Below are 20,563 nucleotides of genomic sequence, written 5' to 3' on the forward strand. Positions count from 1 at the left end.
CTGCAGCCTATCATCTGGTATCAGAGTGTCAGGCTCTCAAGCGGGCAGGAAGAAAATCATATCAGCACGCTACTGTTTTGATAGGCGGCAACTGCGGTCGTTACAGCAGGCAAGAGCGTGGACATCACTAGTAGGCACTGCATAACGCAAGCAAAATTATAGGCGTTTCAACACGAAGTCGGTGATTACAGTAGTGATTTCAGCAAGCCCAGGATGGTGTTGATGCTACCGAAGCCCAGGCACAATGGCTCTATGGAGACAAATCTTATAGAAACTACCAATAGATTCACTGGCTCGTGTTGCATGTGTTTGGCGCCTTTGGAACTGCATAGCTGGTGATGCTTTAGTTCTTTCAAACAGGCTTAAAGAAGCTTGGAAACTTGTATAAGTTGTTGGAAGCCCCTTATCTACAAGCTTCTGGCGTGAACAAAGACTGCAATGTCCCATGTGGTTCAGCGCTAGGACACAGTGGCGAGCTTCGCAGTACAATATAAAGTCCATGTAATCGGGGTATCATGCGGCTCAATAACATGATGAGTGATCATGGCATTTATAGTCAAAAAAGGCTCTTAATTCTAGTCTTGTATGTAAAGATGGTAGCAGGAAGGACTGACTACGTTGAGGTGGATCCTTATGCGAAGCGCAAGGTGGTCAAATTGTATTTGAGGAATGATAAACCGCCTAAGCCTACAAGGACTGAGGCAATCATTACAAAAAAAATTAGAAAAGGAGTTATTGACTCTTTGAAGAGGAGTTTGCAGTTGGATGATGCAACAATACACTACTACTTGGCAATAGCATGTGGTGATATCAAAACAGTGTTTTCCCAATACAATGAGGATTTAAAGCGTGAAAGCACGAGAGGTTCCTCCCTCACCTGGTTGAGCTTAGCATGACTTCAACATTGGTCTGAGGCTTTTTTGATCGATCATAAAACATGAAAATTTGCTTCAAGCACTCGGTATGTTGTCAATATCAATGTCAAAAGCTTTATTTTAGCCTATCATCTGGTATCAGTTACTACCATGACACATTTGTACGGGTTATAGACACTCCCACATAGATAAGTGGTAAGACCTCCCAATTTTTGTCAGTTCTTCTCAGCTTGTTTTTACCGCTTCTCATGAGGTTACTGGGTACACCTTAAACCCAAGGTTTGGAAGTGAACCAAAAATTCCATTTTTGGTAGCTAAATGTTTGGCCTACACCCTATCTATTCAAGGGGGGTTACTGACCTAGAACCAGGTTATGGATACGCCAGAAATCCTTGTTTGTGAGAGAACCTTAAACTACGGTTGACGAGTACACCAAAAACTCGAGGTATCATGAGTTTCTTGTCTAGTTCGGGCTTGAGGGGGGGATTGTTAGGTTTTCCAAGCCCTAGATCAAAGCCCTAGATCAGTGTCGAGCCCACATGGGAACATGCCTCTATAGCATGCAATTGCAGTTTCAGTCTTACATGGCAGTTGCATGAAAAAAAAAACTCTCCATATATACGTAAGGTTGTTATAAAGCATATCAATAGAGCATATAATTTTTTATTGTTGTGTCGACCTGCTCTCTCTTCCTCTCTCGTTCTGCTGCACCACCTTTCTCGCCATGGCACCTCACCGGTGGCATCCCCCATAGCTACAGCCTATCAGTTTGAAGTGGTAGATTTACCTTTGGGAGAAGGCCAAACAACTTATAGTTTAAAGGAAGACCTGATTGGGAGGAAAGTAGATTGTACTTTTGGACAGCTGATGAATATGGTGCCCAAACTCAAGAGGCAGTGGAAGTCAATAGTGAATCTAGAGAAAGAGTTGAAGCATGGATAAGTCAGAGTGGTTTCTGTGGGGGAGACTTAACTGACATTTTTCCTGTGGTGAACGCTTGGCATAAAGGTGTGGGCATGGGAGAGGCCTACATTGATGGACGTGCTCAAGTTTGTGTGATCACACAGTTGTGTGTTGAGAGATTGGGTCTCATTACATGTGGAAGCTCTGGGTTTTGGATTTGACTAGCAAACCATGCCAAAGTGAAGTGTTTGGGGATGATCAAGAATTTGGAAGTTGAAGTCTTTAACGTGAAGGTTATAGTAAACTTTCATGTTATGCCAGCTAGCTTGGGAGCTTTTCCTCTCATTTTGGGACGACCTTGGTTGAGAGTTGTTGGTGTTGTGCAAGATTGGGGCAAAGGCACAACCTGTGTGTATGGCAAGAAGGGTGAAAAGAGGGTGTTTGATATGACTACGAAGCAACCTATGGCACTAGAAGATGTGAGTGAGAATGATGAATCCAAAGTTACCAGTGAAGCTAGTTATGAAGACTCAGATTGTAGCACTGATTCGAGTTCCATTGATGATGGTGAATGTCATTCTTGTTGTTGGACGAGGAAAAGAGAGAAGTTATTGAAGTGTTTCAAATATCAGGGAATATAAATGCTTCAAGCCATTTAGAGAAACTTGAAGAGTTGATGCAGCCTAAACAGGAATTGCTAGTGAAGAAAGAGTTGATTCAAAATATGTTGAGTACTGATTTGACTCAAGGAGAAACAAGGGAGTACTTAGCAATGTTGGACACGTTTCCAAATCTTTTCATCACTTCATACCAAGAAATAAGGGGTTTTGTTGGGGATCCTCTAAAGATCTAGCTTGTTGAAGGGGCAAAGCCAATAAGACAAAAATTAAGAAGTATGGATAAGGAGCAAATGAATGCTTTAAAGGAAGAAGTGGATAAGCTTTTGGATGCAAGGTTCATTATGCCAGTGGTGGATAATGCTAAATGGGTGATCCTTGTAGTGGTCACTCCAAAGAAAGATGGCGTTGGAGAGTTTGCGTTGACTACAAGCCATTAGATGCAATGACCAAGAAAGACCCTTTGTCTTTCATTGATCAACTTTTAGATGTAGTGGTTGGCTTTGAAAGATTAGTTTTGTGATGGTTATTCAGAATATTTTCACCTTATCCTTGCTCTTGAAGATTACTTTATCACGCCATGGGGTTGTTGCTGCTTTTGTTGCCTTCCTTTTGGGTTAACAAATGGGCCTTGAGCTTTTGAAAGAAAAGTGGATTGGGTCCTTTAGCCCGTTCCTTGGAAAGTTTTTCAAAGGATTCATAGATGATTTTTGTGTATACAATTCAAGGAAAGAGCATGTTCAAAATCTTGAAGTGGCTTTTGTAAGGTATGATGAATGCGGGGGTCAGCTGAACCCTAAAAAATGTCATTTGGTGCAGCAAAGGGTAAATCTTCTTGGACATGTAATTTCATAAAATGGGATTGAAGTAGATCTAAATAAAGTGGAGGCTTTGTTGTTGTTGTCATCTTCAAAAGATACCAGACAGTTAGCCACTTTCATACAGAAGGTTAAATATCTATCTCGTTTCATACCTTTGGTATCGCAGTTATTATATCCATTGCAGAAAATAGTTAAGAATGATCCCTTGGAGTGGTCTCGTGATTGTGACAATGTTTTTGACAGAGTCCAAGAAGTTTTGAGTACACTACCCATTATGCAATCTTCTGACTAGGAAAAGGAGTTTTATGTTAACCCATCAGTGGGAGATGATGCCATATGGGTCCATGTTATTGCAAAAGGGGAAGGAATCTCAGTATATGAAGCTTGCTCATTATGCTAGCACAGTGAAAAATCCTCATGAAAGAGATTTCTTTGAACTTGAATTGGTCATTACCAGTATGGTTTATGCTTGCAGACAATTCAACCACTACTTGTTGCAAAAGTCATTCACCTTTCTCATCGGTTATTCATTGCTTCCCCAATTGTTCAATAATTCAAATATATCAAAAATAGTGATGAGATGGGTTATTGAACTTCAAGAGTTCAGCTCACCTTTTTGGTAGAAGAGAGTACTTGGGTTACCCTGCAGATTTACTCACTTATAAAGACACTCCTGTTTTGGTTAAAAAAGAGGTGGTGTGAAAGAAGAAAGTCGAGACTCTTGCCATCTCTGATGCTTCACTGTTATACTTTGATGGTTCTTATCACAAAATTCATGACGCTGCTTCAAGAGGCATTGTCATCTACGATGCACAAGGGAAGCTTATAAGAAAGCAAGGGTTGAAACTTGATGCAAAAAGTAACAATGAAGCAGAGTACATGGCTCTTGAAGGTGGTTTGTACATTTGCTTACAGTTGGGAACTATACGCTTATAGATCAAAGGAGATGCCTTGTTGGTTGTGAAGCAAGTAATGGGAGTATGAAAGAATAAGAATCCTAAACTGAAGAATTTATTCTTCAAGGTGAAATCGTTGCTCAAAAATTTTGAAGGATGGAGTGTGCAAGATATTGAGAAGTCTCAAAATGAAGAAGCTCATGATGCTGCCCAAGAAATGATCACTTGTGTTGAAGGCAAATGCCCCTTTATATCATGGGAGGGAAGTGTTATCAAAGGAGATGGATTTTCTATTGACAAGTGTCCTGCTTGAACGTTTACCATCCTCCAAAAAATGTGTTTATAAGAAAACCAGGAAATACAAAATGCTTGATGATGTCCTTTACATGAAAGGAAGTGATTTGGTTTTGCGTCGTGTGCCCTAGAAAGAGAAAATCTACAAGATCTTGGAAGAAAATCATGAGGAATCTTGTGGAGACCATTTTGCCATGAAGATTATGTTGCACAAAATTTTGCAAGAAGGCTATGGAAGGCCAAGCATTCAGCGGGATGTTAACCATTGGTGCAAGTCATGTTGCCTTTCCAGAAGATAGGAAAGAGAATTTTGGAACCCGAATTGTGATAAAACAATTCTAGCTTTTGATGTGTTTGAAAAATGGGGTCTTGATGCCATCGGACCCTTACCTATGACTAGCAAAGACATGCTTACATTTTGGAAACAGTAGATTATTTGTCACGATGGGCAGAAGCCAAGGCTATCAAACAGATTACAAATAAAGAAATGGGGAAATTTTTTTAAAGCATATATGCTATAAGTTTGGTGTATCCCTAGAGCTAATTTCTGATAGAGGACCAAGATTTAGAGGGGATATGTTCAATTTCTTATGCAAGCAATTCAATATACAGCATAAGTACAATTCTCCTTATTATCCACAATGCAATGGTCTCAATGAGAGGTTCAATAAAGAGTTGGTAAATATCTTGACAAAGATGACCCAGACACATGGAAAGACTTGGGATTCAGAGTTGCCTTGTGCACTATGGGCCTACAGAACCGCTATCAAAACGAGCACAGGATTTTCTCCTTATCACTTGGTTTATGGCAAGGAAGCTTTATTGCCAATTGAAGTGGAAAATCGTGCACTCAAATTGTTGTCATTAACTAACTAGTAATCTTGTGGGCACGTGGATTTGGGACATCTCGACTCTTGGCACAATGAGTCTCTAATTTCACTTCTCATAATAAGAGGGAGTGGAGAGTTTCTTGACTAATCAAAACCACCCATCCTTAACTGGCAACCTGAGCCAGCCCCCACTTTCCACCCCACACTCACACTTTTTACCATATTGTTTTACGTATACAAATAGTGTTCGTTAATTAATTCCAAACACAGGTTCTTTTATACAGCCCTTCAAAGAATACCAAAACAATTCAAACAAGGCCTAATGAAGACAGCCCTATTATTCAATAAAAATAACTTTTTCAATTTCTCATGAGTTGCCGCTATCCGTGGACTTCCTCTGTCTAACCAACAGAGCCTTTGCAAAGGATTTATTCGCTAACCACGAATTGCGCAACCTTCCCATCCCGCTACCCACGAGGCATCTTGCTAGCCGCTAGGCATCCCACTACCCGCGAGGCATCCTGCTAACCGCGAGGCATCTTGCTAGCTGCCAGGCATGATGCTACCCGTGAGGCATCCCGCTAACCGCGAGGGACAAAAAAGAGCCGATAACCTCAACGTAATCTCTGCTAACCGCGGAATCATCTCGCTAACCGCGATAACAAAATATATTCTTTCAACAATTCTTCTCTTTGAATGATTCTTCAACATGATCAACCAACTCTTTATATCAACCAATATCCACTTATCAAACAATAACAATTTATTTAGAAATAACAATTCAACAAACAGTGACAATTGATCAAACAGTCGTTTCACTAATCTAGGAAAACATATGCTTGTTTCTTGTGATAGAATCACGTTTCTTGGATAGTTTAAGGGAATCCCTATGCTTAGCTTCCCAGGTCAACATGAATAGCAATGCAAAATTATAAATCTGTCTTCCCGGATGAGCGACATATTGGATTACCTCCCGTGTTTGAGGCTGGAAGACTTCGACTTCTTCCGCAACCAATACCTCCACTTGAGAAACATTTGGAGTAGTTGATGTCTTCCTCTGCACCTTCCTTGGAGGCGGAGCAACATGAGCGTCCTTTGAGCTTCGAGTCATTTGCTTCGGGGCCATCGTATCAATGTAGAGAAGAGAGAAAGAGAGCTCAAGAATTCCAAGAGCAACACGACGATGGTAGAGAAGACTTGGAGATGGAGATGGCTTGAAGGTAAGAGCTCAAGGGAGAGAGATTGAGGGAGAGAAGGTAACTCCGACGTCAAGACAAGAGAGCTTCCGCTTTTGAGAGTGTGTGTCTGTCCTCCGAAAGTGAGGGGAGAGGGTCTTTATATAGGCTCTCAAGGCCAGCTAAGAATAGAGAAAAGCAAAGAGAGCTAAGTTCGCATACGTTCGCGGCTCTCTTTTATTTTTATTTTTTAAAATTATTATTTATTATTTGTTTTTTTTAACACGAATTCCGATGCGTGATTTCGGTTCTCCAATTGTAAGAGAAGCTTGGCTTCCAAGCCAAGAACTCTAAACTTAACTCCCTCTTCTTTCTTTCCTAAAAATACTCCTCCTTTTCTAAAATTGCTCCTTCTTTCCCAAGAGTCAACTCTTATCTCTAGATATAGTCTTGAGGCTTAAGTTTCCCATCAACCTATAGTTTTCAAGTGGATAAATACCATAAGTAATAGTTCTAAAGTCCGATTTTTGATCCGATTGTTTCATTAGAATGCTCTTTGACTTAACAAAATGCGAACTTTAAATATTTGCAAAGTGAATAAAATGATTTTATTGAAAAATTTTGGGTACATTACAATCTCCCCAACTTAGGGATTCAAGAGTCCTCATCTCGAGGAAAAGTGAGAGTACTCCTACTCTTATTACTAGCTCTTATATCCAAAAGAGTGGTGTCTTTAGTCTGCTTCACTTTCTACTGCTGCTTCATTAGTCAATCGTGGACAAGAGTTTCGCTAATGTCCCAACTCTCCACATTCAAAGCATTGAACATTCAAGCGTCAAGAATCTTGTGCATTAGTGGCATAAACTCTTTGTGGCTGACTATCTCTGAAGTTCTGATCCCGTTCAATTCTTCTTGTAATCCCTTGTTCCTTCATCAAAGGTTTAGCTTGTAGTAAAGCATCTTGTACAGTGGTAGGTTTTAGAGCTTCCCATCATGAGCTAATTGGTTCTCTTAAACCTTAACAAAAGCGATCTACGTGCTGCTCTATGGTCATTGATAGTGTGTAACGTCTAAGCCTTACAAACTTTGAGTAGTACTCTTCCAAGGATAAATTGTATTGTTTCAAGCTAAAGAACTCATTCATCTTTATCGCTTCATGGACAAGGGGTAAGTATCTTTCTTTCACTGCTTGTTTGATTTCCCACCAACTCTGAGAGTTTTCCAACACTCTCGTGTCACGACAATGTTGTTTCCACCATAATTTTGCTTCCCTTGAGAGGCGAAACATCCCTAGTATCGCTTGATTTGCAGGTGTGGTCCTTGCAGCAGAGAAGTAATCATCCATAGCTTCGATCCATACTTATGCATCTTTCTCAATATCATCACCCTCTCCTTTAAAAGAGGGTGGTTGCATTTGTTTGAGCAACAACTCCTTGTTTTGAATCTCTTTATAGATAGCATCGTTCTGAGGGTTTTTCAATGTAGAAGTGATTTGAGGATTCCCCTGAGTGTACATCAATGTTTATAATAACTCAAATCAATAGGGTACTTTTCAAACTTAGACTTATCCATTCCACTAAAATCTCAATTGTATGACTTAATCAATCCTTACTTATTCGATTTATTAAAACTCAATCACATGACCTAACCAATCTTGACTTAACCAATCCATCAAAACTTAGTCACATGACTTAACCAGTCATGACTATCTCAATCACATGGCTTAACGAGTCATGGGTTATCCAATCACATGACTTAACCAATCATAGCTCATTCAATCCACCCAAAAAAAAACCTCACTTTCATGACTTAACTAGTCAGACAATTTCTTTGTAGAAAAACAACGCACTTTTCTATCCATAAAATCATCAAAATGTCATATAGGGGTCTACAAAAGATCTCTCCATGAGGAAACATAATAGAGGTTCCAACCATAACTATGGTACAAGTCAATCATCATAATGTAATATCTCTACAAGTCGGATAATGGGTATAGAAACCATACCCATGAGGGAGCTTGAAGTAGCCAATTAAGTCTTTTTAACCTAGGCTCTGATACCAATTGTAAGGTCCCCAACCCCGAGAAGATTGGGACGACTTGATCGATGGTGTTCCTTTATTCTCCTTTTCCATTGACGACACCCTACTCCATTTCCCCAAAGTAGAGATACGAGCAACAGAAGAGAGGAAGTCCTCTATCCATTGTTTACTTGGATTATAAGGGTCATACGCCACAAGACAGGTCGATAAATCTAGGATTTTAATAAAAGTTTTTTCCTAACATAAAAATGAAATCCCATTGACATATTTAGAATCCATAAACAACGCCTTTTTCCCCACGTTTAAGAGGCACGGCCGCCATCCATAAACCATAAATATGATATAAGACTTAGTCTAAACTAACTAGTAATCTTGTGGGCATGTAGATTTGGGACATCTCGACTTTTGGCACGATGAGTTTCTAATTTCACTTCTCTTAATAAGAGGGAGTGGAGAGTTTCTCGACTAATCAAAACCACCCATCCTTGACCGGCAACCTGAGCCAGCCCCCACTTTCCACCCCACACTCACACTTTTTACCACACTGTTTTACATATACAAACAGTGTTCCTTAATTAATTCCAAACACAGGTTCTTTTATACAGCCCTTCAAACAATACCAAAACAATTCAAACGAAGCCTAATGAAAACAGCCCTATTATTTAACAAAAATAACTTTTCCAATTTCTCATGAGTTGCCGCTACCCGCGGACTTCCTCTGTCTAAACAACAAAGCCTTTGCAAAGGATCTATTCGCTAACAGCGAATTACGCAACCTTCCCATCTCGCTAATTGCGAGGCATCCCACTACCCGTGAGGCATCTTGCTAACCGCCAGGCATCCCGCTACCCACGAGGCATCCCGTTAATCGCGAGGCATCTTGCTAACCACCAGGCTTCCCATTACTTACGAGGTATCTCGCTAACCGCGAGGGACAAAAGAGAGCCGATAACCTCAGTGTAATCTCCGCTAACCGCGAAATCATCTCGCTAACCGCGAGAACAAAATATATTCTTTCAACAATTCTTCTCTTTGAACAATTCTTCTCTTTGAACAATTCTTCAACATGATCAACCAACTCTTTATATCAGCCAATATCCACTTATCAAACAATAACAATTCATTAAGCAACAACAATTCAACAAACAGTGAAAATTTATCAAACAGTTCTTTCACTAATGCATGAAAACATATGCTTGTTTCTTGTGATAGAATCACGTTTCTTGGACACTTTAAGGGAATCCCTATGCTTAGATTCCCAGGTCAACATGAATAGCAATGCAGAATTATAAATTTGTCTTACCAGATTAGCGACATGTTCGATTACCTCGCGTGTTTGAGGCTGGACGACTTCAACTTCTTCCGCAACCAATACCTCCGCTTGAGCAACGTTTGGATTAGTTGATGCCTTTCTCTGCACCTTCCTTGGAGGTGGAGCAACATGAGCGTCCTTCGAGCTTTGAGTCACTCGCTTCGGGGCCATCGTATCAATGTAGAGAAGAGAGAAAGAGAACTCAAGAATTTCAAGAGCAACACGATGATGGTAGAGAAGACTTGGAGATGGAGATGGCTTGAAGGTAAGAGCTTGAGGGAGAGAGGTTGAGGGAGAGAAGGTAACTCCAACGTCAAGACAAGAGAGCTTCCGCTTCTGAGAGAGTGTGTCTGTCCTCCGAAAGTGAGGGGAGAGGGTCTTTATATAGGCTCTCAAGGCCACCTAAGAATAGAAGAAAGCAAAGAGAGCTAAGTTCGCGTTCGTTCGTGGCTCTCTTTTTTTCTAAATAAAAAATATATATTATTACTTTTATTTTCTTTTTGGGACACGGATTCCGATGCGTGATTTTGGTTCTCCAATTTCAAGAGAAGCTTGGCTTCCAAGCCAAGAACTCTAAACTTAACTCCCTCTTCTTTCTTTTCTAAAAATACTCCTCCTTTTCTTAAATTGCTCTTTCTTTCCCAAGAGTCAACTCTTATCTCTAGATACAGACTTGAGGCTTAAGTTTCCCATCAACCTATAGTTTTCAAGTGGATAAAGACCATAATTAATAGTTCTAAAGTCCGATTTTTTATCCGATCGTTTCATTAGAATGCTCTTTGACTTAACAAAATGCGAACTTTAAATATTTGCAAAGTGAATAAAATACTTTTATTGAAAAATGTTGGGTACATTACACATTGGGAGATGAAGAGCAAACAAATGCACAGAAATGGTTGTTGGATTTACAATGTTTACAATTGGACAGAGTTTTAGCTTTGAGCTACTATGAAGAAGTGACAAAGAAGGCTCAGCTAAAGGCTAATGAATGTGTACAAGATAAGGAAATTGAAAAGGGTGATCCGATGTTGCGATACAACAGTAAGTTGGACAATACCTTTCAGAAAAAGTTTCAAATCAAATGGGAAGGTCCATTTATTATTGTCAAGAAGTTTGATAATGGCACATATCAGTTGGTAGATTTGAGTGGTGCACAGCATAAATATTGTGTTAATGGTTATAGATTGAAGAAATATTTGGCACATTTAATTACAATTGTGACAGATAAAATGCTATCAATAGAGGAGACTTAGGCGTAGCAATCACTTTGTGAGCTTCACTTTTGGTGTGAGAGAAGTTTTCAAGCTACACATTACAAGTGAGAGAGCGTGAGTCCAGAATTTCAAAGACAGTGTGGAAACATCTGAGGATGTAGATGAGGTTTCTGAGGATGAGATGCAACAGTTGTTCACCCTAGCAACCTCTGCTTGTCATGAATGATCAAACAGGCAGGGGGGTTGGCAAGCTATGTCAAGTATTTTTTAAATGAGCATAAAGTCAGTAATTCATGCCAAAAAGCTTGCCCACCAGTCTCATGTATTTATGTCTACATAGCCCTGCAAGTCTTGGAAGTGACCATGTAAAAATTCATGTACAAAAGTGTGATTTTTCCAAGATTGCATGCTCATGTTTTGGGTTTTTCAAGACTCCAAAATATGTTTTTTAATAAATATTTTCAGCCATGCTTTATAGCTTGTGAATCGGACTTGTACATCATGAGTTATGAGCATCCGAAGCGGACAGGCTCAACTTAGAAGGTGATTGTGGGTGCATGCGACAAGGGCAACTAGGCCAACTTGGGGGTCTAAGATTAGAAATTCTGAAGTTTTACATTTTTGGAGATAGCCAAGGTGATGGTCTTCAAGGCGTGTGTTACGGTGCGTCATTCGGTGACTGGAGCAACAAGTTATGCCTCCAGAAAAATTGTCCAAGAAGTCCTCTTGCTTAGGGAAGAAGTTGAGAACTAATGGGAAGTTGGGAAACTTGAGGAGATTTCCATGTGTCTTGGGGATTATCCCACATGAGAAGAGGAAAAGGAAAATGGGGGGTATTTAGGGCACATTGGGTGCCCACTATAGGGTATCAAAGGTGAGAGGAGCTCTCTCAAGGCTTGGCTATGGGGGCTCGTGGGCTCATGGGGAGGGAGATGGCACATTTTTCCTATTCACACTACCAAGGTAGGCACCTGGCCACTTTTTTTGGTCATCGGCCACTTGCCCCCACCCCATTCCTCCTTGGTCAAAGGGTCATCAACAACTCATCCAAAATTTAACCAATTAAAAGGTGCCTTGAGAGAGAGCCTTGTCGGCTAATAAGAGAGAAAAATATCGGGGATAAAAGATAAGAAAGCCCCCATTTTAATAGTTGCAACACCTGCACAACTTCCAGAAAGCTCATTTTTTAGCAAGAAAGAGTGCACCCCCGACTTCGAGCGGCCATAACTCTTTCATCCTTCATCTTTTTTTTGTCTATGGATACTCTACGCACATCTCCACAAGATGAGCTTTGTCATGATGTCCCTTGTTTTCCCTAATTTTGAGTGTATCCCATGCTTGAAGGGTTTTTCATAAATCTCTACAGGTGTTTACCACAGGTGTTTTTGGTCGTGTAATAGTTCTTCCTTCTGACGGTGTGGCTCGTGCAAAGCTAAAGAGGCATTCATTTTCCTTCTTGTTTGTATGCTAACAACACATAGTCACAAACCACATCAAAACTTGAAATGCTTCCCCTTGAATGAAAGAGTAAGAGAAGAGGAACACAATACAAGTTTCAAAATCAAAATCAAATTACCGAATCGTGAGAAAAGTTGATTACATATCTGAGTTGATTGGTCACTTGAGCATATGTACATAGAGCTCCTTCCTTTCCAAAACATAAGCCCTCCTTTTCATATTAAGGTTATCATCGTTTATACCTAGGGATTCCTAAATGGCCAGTGGCCCCACAGGTTCACATTAGCCTTTATAAATATCATGAAAGAATTACAACTCATAAAATCGATCTTCTACTTTGGAATCAAGTGTACACACACTATAGCTACATTATCTTGGAAAAATAAGCAGTGTCTAGATGGGTGGGTTCCCGTATGCTAAAATGTCCAAACATTCCCCCTTCCTAACTTGTGTTGTCCCTTGTGCAATCCAGTGCTCAGGGTTGTCTACAAGTTTTTCTTTAAGGCTCGTCTTTAAGCTTTGAAATTGCTTTGTAGTTGATGACACTTCCCCCTTCCTTGAGTGATTTACATCTTATGTACTTTGCTTTTTCATCTACTTGTAGTTGTGCACTATTTGGAGTCCACTTCTTTGAAACAACTAGTGTTGATTATTTAGGTATGTCAATGATGACATATTCTTGTGGTTGCTTTTCTTCCTTTGTTTTTGCTTTTCCATCATGATTCACTACTTAGTTGTTTTCCTCACCTTTTTTGCTTTTATACTCACAATTTTCATTAGCTTTCTTCAACACTTTATCATGAAATACAATGGTTGGGTAGTAGTTAACTACACTCAACCAGTTGATTATATGCCACAAAGCACAAGAAATCATTACTCCTTGGATGGGAATAGGCGCAGGTTCATAGCCAATAAAGAGTATGGTTCAAAGACCATTCTTGCCAGGCAAGAACAACCATTGGCTATACCACCAACTATGCGACAAGTAGGACCATGCTACGAGTGTGGAGGTAATCGTTGTCCAATAGATTGTCCTCATCTGGTAAAGAACGTGGATATATTACCATATTATCTAGAATGTGATGTTGCACACCTTGTTCATGACTATCCAAAACACCCAAACAACAAGGGGAAAGCAACAATGAACATGTGAAAGTGATGTCTTCTTCAAGAAAATATAAGGTAGAACCCATAGTTCCTGTAAAGGTGATGACTCGAGCTCAAGCTCAAGAAGTTGCCAAAAACGCACCCGTTGAGGAGGAGAACATATTTCCACCTTAAACAAAAATAAAAAACTTATTGGTGAGAACTAGAAGAAAATCGTAAAAACCCAAACAAGACAAAATAAAAGAAAAAAGGCTAAAGGAGAAAAATGTCCTAAAAATCGAGCTGCAACAAACTAAAGAGCAGCTACAACAAGCAAAGGCAAACAGGGAATGAATGGAGAAAACAAATGAAAGAAAAAAGGCTAAAGGAGAAAAACGCCCTAGAAATTGAGCTGCTACAAAATAAAGAGCAGTTGAAACAAGCAAAGGAAAAAAAGAAACAAATGGAGAAAGAAAAATCATCCAAAACAACATTGGGTAGTTTAGTCTTGGTGTAAATTTAGGTGAACGAGAAATTAGACGCTATGTTGCAAGCCTATGAGGCAAGACTCAATAACAACCAAACTTGGAACAAAAATTACTAACCTATCCGCATCCAAAATTTAAAACAAAGCGGACGGAATTGTGCAAAAAGATCATAGAGAAAGAAGCTCTAATACAGTCAGACACCTTGAAAGCATGAGGAGCGTCACCAACGGCATGGCATGCGGGAGAGAGGGCTGAAAAAGGAAAGAGGGAGGCTCAGACCTTGTGTGCTGGAAAAAAAGGGCCGCCAAATGAAGTTGAAAGCATCCATAGCATGGCAATGAGAGGAGTCGCGGAAGGCCATCAACAGCATGAAGGGGAGTTTGCACAATCAATTGGGGGGCCAAGGGCCATAAGATGAGCAGAGGGGAGCATTATAGTGGGTGGCTAAGGCCTCATGGGGCTCAGTGAAGCTGTAGAAGATGGCGTTGTCAAGGCCTCCCGATTGTAGAGCTTTCATCCCAAAATGCCAAATAATGCAATGATAATGTCAAACACTTAAGCTCAAGACTCTTGGATTCAATGTAACTAGGGTAGCCTTTGGAGTTTCCTTCAAGGGTGATACACAAAGAAGAGGCTGCCTCAGGCTCACTTTGATGGGCTGTTGAAGTGCTTTTGGAGTTTCCGTCTTTGAAAACATCTTTCCTCACCCTTCCTGAGGCTATCAAGACCACTAATTGTAGAGAGTGATTTGCAAAATGTTGAAAAACTAAAACTTGAGAGCATGACAATGTGGAGGGCGCCAAGCTTCCAAGGTTTGAGTACTTCATAGAAGCAAGTGAGAATATAAAATGACTTTACTGGTGATCTCTCTCTCGCTCTCTCCCAAATCTTTGAAATCTGTCAAAGTCTCTCTCTCACTATTGTTAAACCCAAGCTTATTATCATGATCTTAATTAAGCCATAATTAATTTTATCTCCTCATATTTTTCTCTCAATTTCCATAGCTCGCTCACACACGCAAACTCTCTCACTCTATGTCTCTTTCCTTTGTCACAAAACCAAGCTTATTGACTAAGCATATATGATATCCCTCTCTACTCGAACTCAAGATACCATATCCAATGTCGTAATCTCTTTCTCAATCCCAAACTCATCATCTTGGTTTTCAATAAGCCATAATTAATCATATCCCTCATAACTCTCTCTCTCTCTACCTTGAAGTAGCAAAGGAGGAACAAAGGAGAGGAAGAGCATCAAGGAGAGCTTGGCAGGCCAATTAAGGCAAAGGGGAAAGCACTGTCATCCTCAGTACTATTATCATTGACTTCAACACTATCACCATTGAGTTAACTGACGTTTGATTTTCTCTATTATCACCTGAATTAATTCAGGTTGAATCGATATTCAAGTATTTAATCTTAATTGCTTGTGTCTGTTGCAACTCTCTTTCTCACACCTCTCACAGCCAAAGGCCCCACGCCTTCTTGGCTCATGTTTCGAACACAAATCCCCCGACATCTTTGGTGAGCTCGATGCGAAACCAAGCCAGGGTGGGAAGTATTTGTGGAGAAAGATGTCTACACCGCAAGAGGCATCCATGCAACAGATGATGCAGCATATATGGAACAACAACAGGCTGTGCAACAACAGTATAATCTGCAAGAGCATATTCGTAAAGCTCAACAGACAGTTATAGATAAATTACAGCATTTGAAGGCTAGGATATTAGTAAAATTTTCAATATCTATAGCAGACAATGGAAGATAATGGAATTGATGATCGAATGCAATGGAAGGGTTTTATTTAATTACAGTGCCAAAACTTAGGGGCCGAATTAAAGAGATTCACGCGGTTCAAGGCCCAAATTGGCAAGAATTCAAGAATACGCTACACGAGGAATATTTTCTCGAGGATTCACAAAGGGTAACCAAACAGAGCTTCATGAAGTGGGTGCAAAAGAAAAATAAAAATTTATCTGCACAAGAGTTGTTGCGGGAATTTGAAAAGAAATTTGACCAATTGTCCTCAAAAGAGTAGCGTTCGACAAAGGATCAGAAGGTTGAATTGTTTAATCAGGCTACTGATCCATGGCTTTAGAAGAGTCTGGTGCAATTGCTGGAGGATTCAATAGGTGAATTGGTCCTAACGTCTGATTGGAAGATAGTCATTGAAGCGGTGAATATGATCGTGAAACGGCAGATAAGCTAATTGTGGCCAATGTCATGGATGTTGTGGAAGAGGAAACTAAGGAGAAGTCATCCTCAACAATACCCAAAGTGGAGGATCCGGTTCTTGATGAACTGGTAAACGTTATTCAAGAGTTAAATTTGAATTTCAAAACTATAAAATTTAAAGGGTTGGCTGCAGAGGGGTCTACTTCAGAGCCTAGGCAGCAACCTCCATGCAAAGTTTGGGATCGATGCATGTGGTGCAATAGTGAAGACCATAGATATGTTAAGGAATGTAATGAGTTTGATGAAGCTCACAAAAGGAATGTGATTTTCTAGATGGACAAGAAGATTCACCTAAGGGCAACAGTTGAGATGATCCACTTGAACTTTGGTAGGGGCGGCATGAAAAAGCTATTAGAAGAAATACAGCATAATGTTGCTCTTATGAAAGAAGCTACATATGGGCTACAGGTTTGTGGAAAGGGAGATGATGATGATGCAGGTGCAAAGGGCCAGTTGTGGCCTTATGCTTTGAAGACACCAAAAGCAGGTACAGTAACTTATGAAAAATTACTGCAGGTAGGGAATTCTATTCAAGAAACCACAGGATGGATTGGTCCAGTGGATTCCCTCTCAGTATATGCATTTATTTGCTAAGTCTCAAGCTAATGAGCCTATGGTGGAAATAAATAAAAAAAGGGATGAATAAGTTGAAGGAACATCAAAAAGTGAAACGGGATCCGGTAGCAAGAAAGAGGAAGGGCCTACTCCTAATCCCACTCCCAAAGTGGTTATGGAGGAGGCAACAAAGGACAAAAACCAAGGTAAGCCCAGCGGTAGCAAGAAAGAGGAAGGGCCTACTCCTAAGCCCACTCCCAAAGTGGTTATGGAGGAGGCAACAAAGGACAAAAACCAAGGTAAGCCCAGCAGACCCTTGTATAAACTTAAATATAATATTGAATTGTCTACAGATCTGAAGAAATTTTTTGAAGAGTGCATCTTGAATAGCAAAGTGGAGCTCATATTGGATGATATTCTAGGAATTGCCAAACACGAGTTCCATGAGGAGATCATTGATATTATTAAGAGGAAGTGGTAGCAGATACCAAGTGAGCAAGATCCCAAATTAGTTAAGAGCCAAATGATTCGACATATTGAAGCAAGTACGGATGATTCTGAAGAATATTTTGAAGATCTCGAAGAAGAAGAGTTGAGGCATGTGGTGGTTTTAAACCCGATTGTACCTAAGGTAAGACATGTTCATTTTAATGATGAGGAAGACAATGAAATTATACCACCCAGGAGTGACTCATTGGGCAACGGCAACATCTGAACTATTGTGAAGCTTGGCAGCATTGAAGAACTGGTCTTAGCACTAATAGATCATGGGTCCGAGATAAAATTGATGGCAAAAAGTTTGCACAAAATGGGGAAATGGCCTATTGATGTAGACCACAGTTGGTGGATTCAAGATGTCAACATGCTTCCAGGCGACCTCTATGGTGCATGTGCCAATGTTAAGGTAATATTAGGGGATGTCTGTGATGAGCAAAATTTCTTTATACAGGAACAATCCTCCTACCCCACTGATTTTGGGACAGCCCTACATTATGGCTGTGCGGATGGAAACCAAGGTGCTAGATGATGGCTTGGCCTATGCCAAGGTTCGGATCCAAGATGATAAGAAAGCAGTTCAATTCTTGATTGTATGTGTTGACCATGCCAGGAACAAAGATAGTTTGTGATCATCCATTGCCCAAGATACGCAAGGAGTGCAACGAGCACAGGTTTGCACAGGATTTTCTTGTAGTGCCACTATATAGCGGGATTCTGGTGGTACAAGTGAGGAGAATTTCTCTCAAAGAGAATCTTTCTCTTCAGGGTTTTTTGGGTTAACATCTGAAAGTTCAATATCTTACATGAACTTTAATGATTTTCCAGAGTGGGAGAAGCAGTATGTTTCAAGTCTCCAAAGTGAATTGCAGATATGTGATGTTCTTGAATCAAATGATGTGATTTTAGGGATCTTTGAAGAGGTACCTTATGTAGATACTATTTCAGAACTTGAGGAGATTAGGCAATACAGGTTACAAAGCAGAAATGAAGTAGCTAAGGTCCACTCAATGGACATGTATGAAGAGTTGGTCATATATGAGGCACTTATTCATATTGAGGATGATTCAGGTAAAGAAGCTGAAGCACAGGTAGAGACAAAGTACAAGATAGTTGCAAAGAAAGTGAGACCAATGACTACGCCTCTACCAAAAGGAAGTGATGGGGTAATCAAAGAAGATTCTTGACAGCCTATGCTAAGGAATCCAAAAACATTGGGCATAAATTCACTAAGGAGACATTGCAGCAGAAGCAGCTGAAGATTGGAGAAGATGGTTTCCTCAACGAAGAGGAAATCAAGTGTTGTTTCCTCAACGAAGAGGAAATCAAGTGTTGTTTCCTCAACGAAGAGGAAATCAAGTGCTTTCAAGGTATGCTCCAAAAACATGGTAAATCTTTTGCTTTTGAGCCAAGTGAGATTGAGTGTGTGGATCCAAGTATTGTTTTAGCTATGGTTATATTCATTGTTCCTCACATGCCATGGAGCTTACTTCACATTCCAGTTCCTAAAGCTTACTTTCCAAATCTTATTGATTTGATTAATGACAAGATACAAATGGGAATTTTGGAGCCATCATGTGCACCATATTCCAATCGATAGTTCACTATCTTGAAGAAAAATGATACATTAAGGTTCATTCAAGATATGCAATTGGTTAATAAGGTAACAATCCATAATGTGGGTACTAGCCCAATTGTGGATGAATTTGTTGAGGCCTTTGCAGGTAGATCTATTTACTGCATGGGTGATCTTTATTCTAAATACGATCAATTCTAGCTAGATTTGGAGAGCAAGGATCTTACTACAATGTGTACTCCTCTTGGTTTGGTAAGGATGTACACTTTGCCACAGGGTGCTACTAATTATGTAGCTCATATGATGAACGACATGAATAAGGTATTAAGGGACTTTATTTCTCATGTTACTATGACTTTCATTGATGATCTACCAATTAAAGGATGTGAAGAAGGATCCAAAGACGTGGTGAAAGATCAAAGGGGGTACCAGCGGTTTGTTGCTGAACATATTGTTGACTGTGATGCTATTTTATCCAAGCTTGAAGAAGTTAACTTAACACTTTCAGGTCAGAAATCAACTTTTGATGCTAAAGAGGTCTTAATTGTGGGGCATATGTGCAGTCCTCAGGGTAGAAGGCCAAGTTCAGCTAAAGTTGAGGCTATCCAAAAGATGAAGGAAACATGCGCTTCGGTTACTGAAGTCGGTTTCTGGGTGCAGTGCGTGTGTGTTCTACCTTATTTGGTTGCCACATTTTTCTCAGGTTGCAGAGGTGCTTTTTCAATTGATAAGGAAAGATAAAAGGTTTGTTTGGGAAGAAGTTCACACACTGGTTATCAAGAAATTAAAGAAGATGCTTCTTGAGGCTCCGACCTTGAGGAAATTTGACTACAAATGTGGCAGGCCGGTTATTTTAATAGTTGACACTAGCCCAACAAGAATTGGGTTGGCTACAGGTCAAGATGATGTGGAAGGACACAAGTATGCAGTTTGATTTGGATCCAAGGTGCTCAATGCTTGTCAACAAGGTTATCCACAGGTTAAGAGAGAACTTTAGAGTGTTGCTACTACTCTAAGGTTTGATAAAGAGTATTTCATTGGAGCTTCAGTTGTGGTAGAGACAGATTGCTTGCCACAAATAGGAATGATTGCAAACTGCTCTACTCCGGACATTGCCATGCTATGATGGATAGCCTATATTAAATCTCTTAACTCTGAATTAAGTCTCTTAGCCTATATTAAGTCTCTTAACCATGAATTTTGTCATATTGCAGGTAGAGATAATCTTTTTGCAGATATGTTATCAAGGGCTAGGTTTGAAGATGAAAAAGAGATGCTTACCATAAGTGATGATGTTGGCTTGAAGTTCTATACATCTTCTTATCTACATGCAAATTTTGGCAATATTGCTCATGTTTTTGAGGTATTTTTTGAGGAATTTTATGAGGGAGAGTGGCTTATGATTGGCTGCTACCTTAGCACTCTCACTAGACAAGAAGGATGGAGTGACCAAGATTATAAGAGGATCAAGAAAAAGGCCTACGGCTATTTTCTAAAGGATGGACATGCACAGAAACAACCTAAGCATACAAGAGGAGTTCCATAGCAAGTTGTGTGCAACAAGGTAACCCAAAAACAGGTGATAAAAGAGTTTCATGAAAGCTTATGGGCTTGACATGAGGAGTGTGGGCAACCTTTGTTAAGATAAAGGATTGATATTGGTGAAAAGGTATGTATAAAGATGTGGCTCAATT

At 40.0% G+C, this 20,563-nt stretch overlaps 1 pseudogene; it reads left to right on the forward strand.

The window, feature by feature from the left end:
- The first annotated feature begins 244 nt into the window (after positions 1 to 244).
- On the forward strand, positions 245 to 896 carry LOC147428072 (F-box protein At1g55000 pseudogene; annotated as a pseudogene).
- Positions 897 to 20,563: the final 19,667 nt, after the last annotated feature.

The sequence above is a fragment of the Adiantum capillus-veneris genome, chromosome 23 (genome assembly GCF_014529385.1).
Source record: "Adiantum capillus-veneris isolate H3 chromosome 23, ASM1452938v2, whole genome shotgun sequence".
Classification (NCBI taxonomy): Eukaryota; Viridiplantae; Streptophyta; class Polypodiopsida; order Polypodiales; family Pteridaceae; genus Adiantum; species Adiantum capillus-veneris.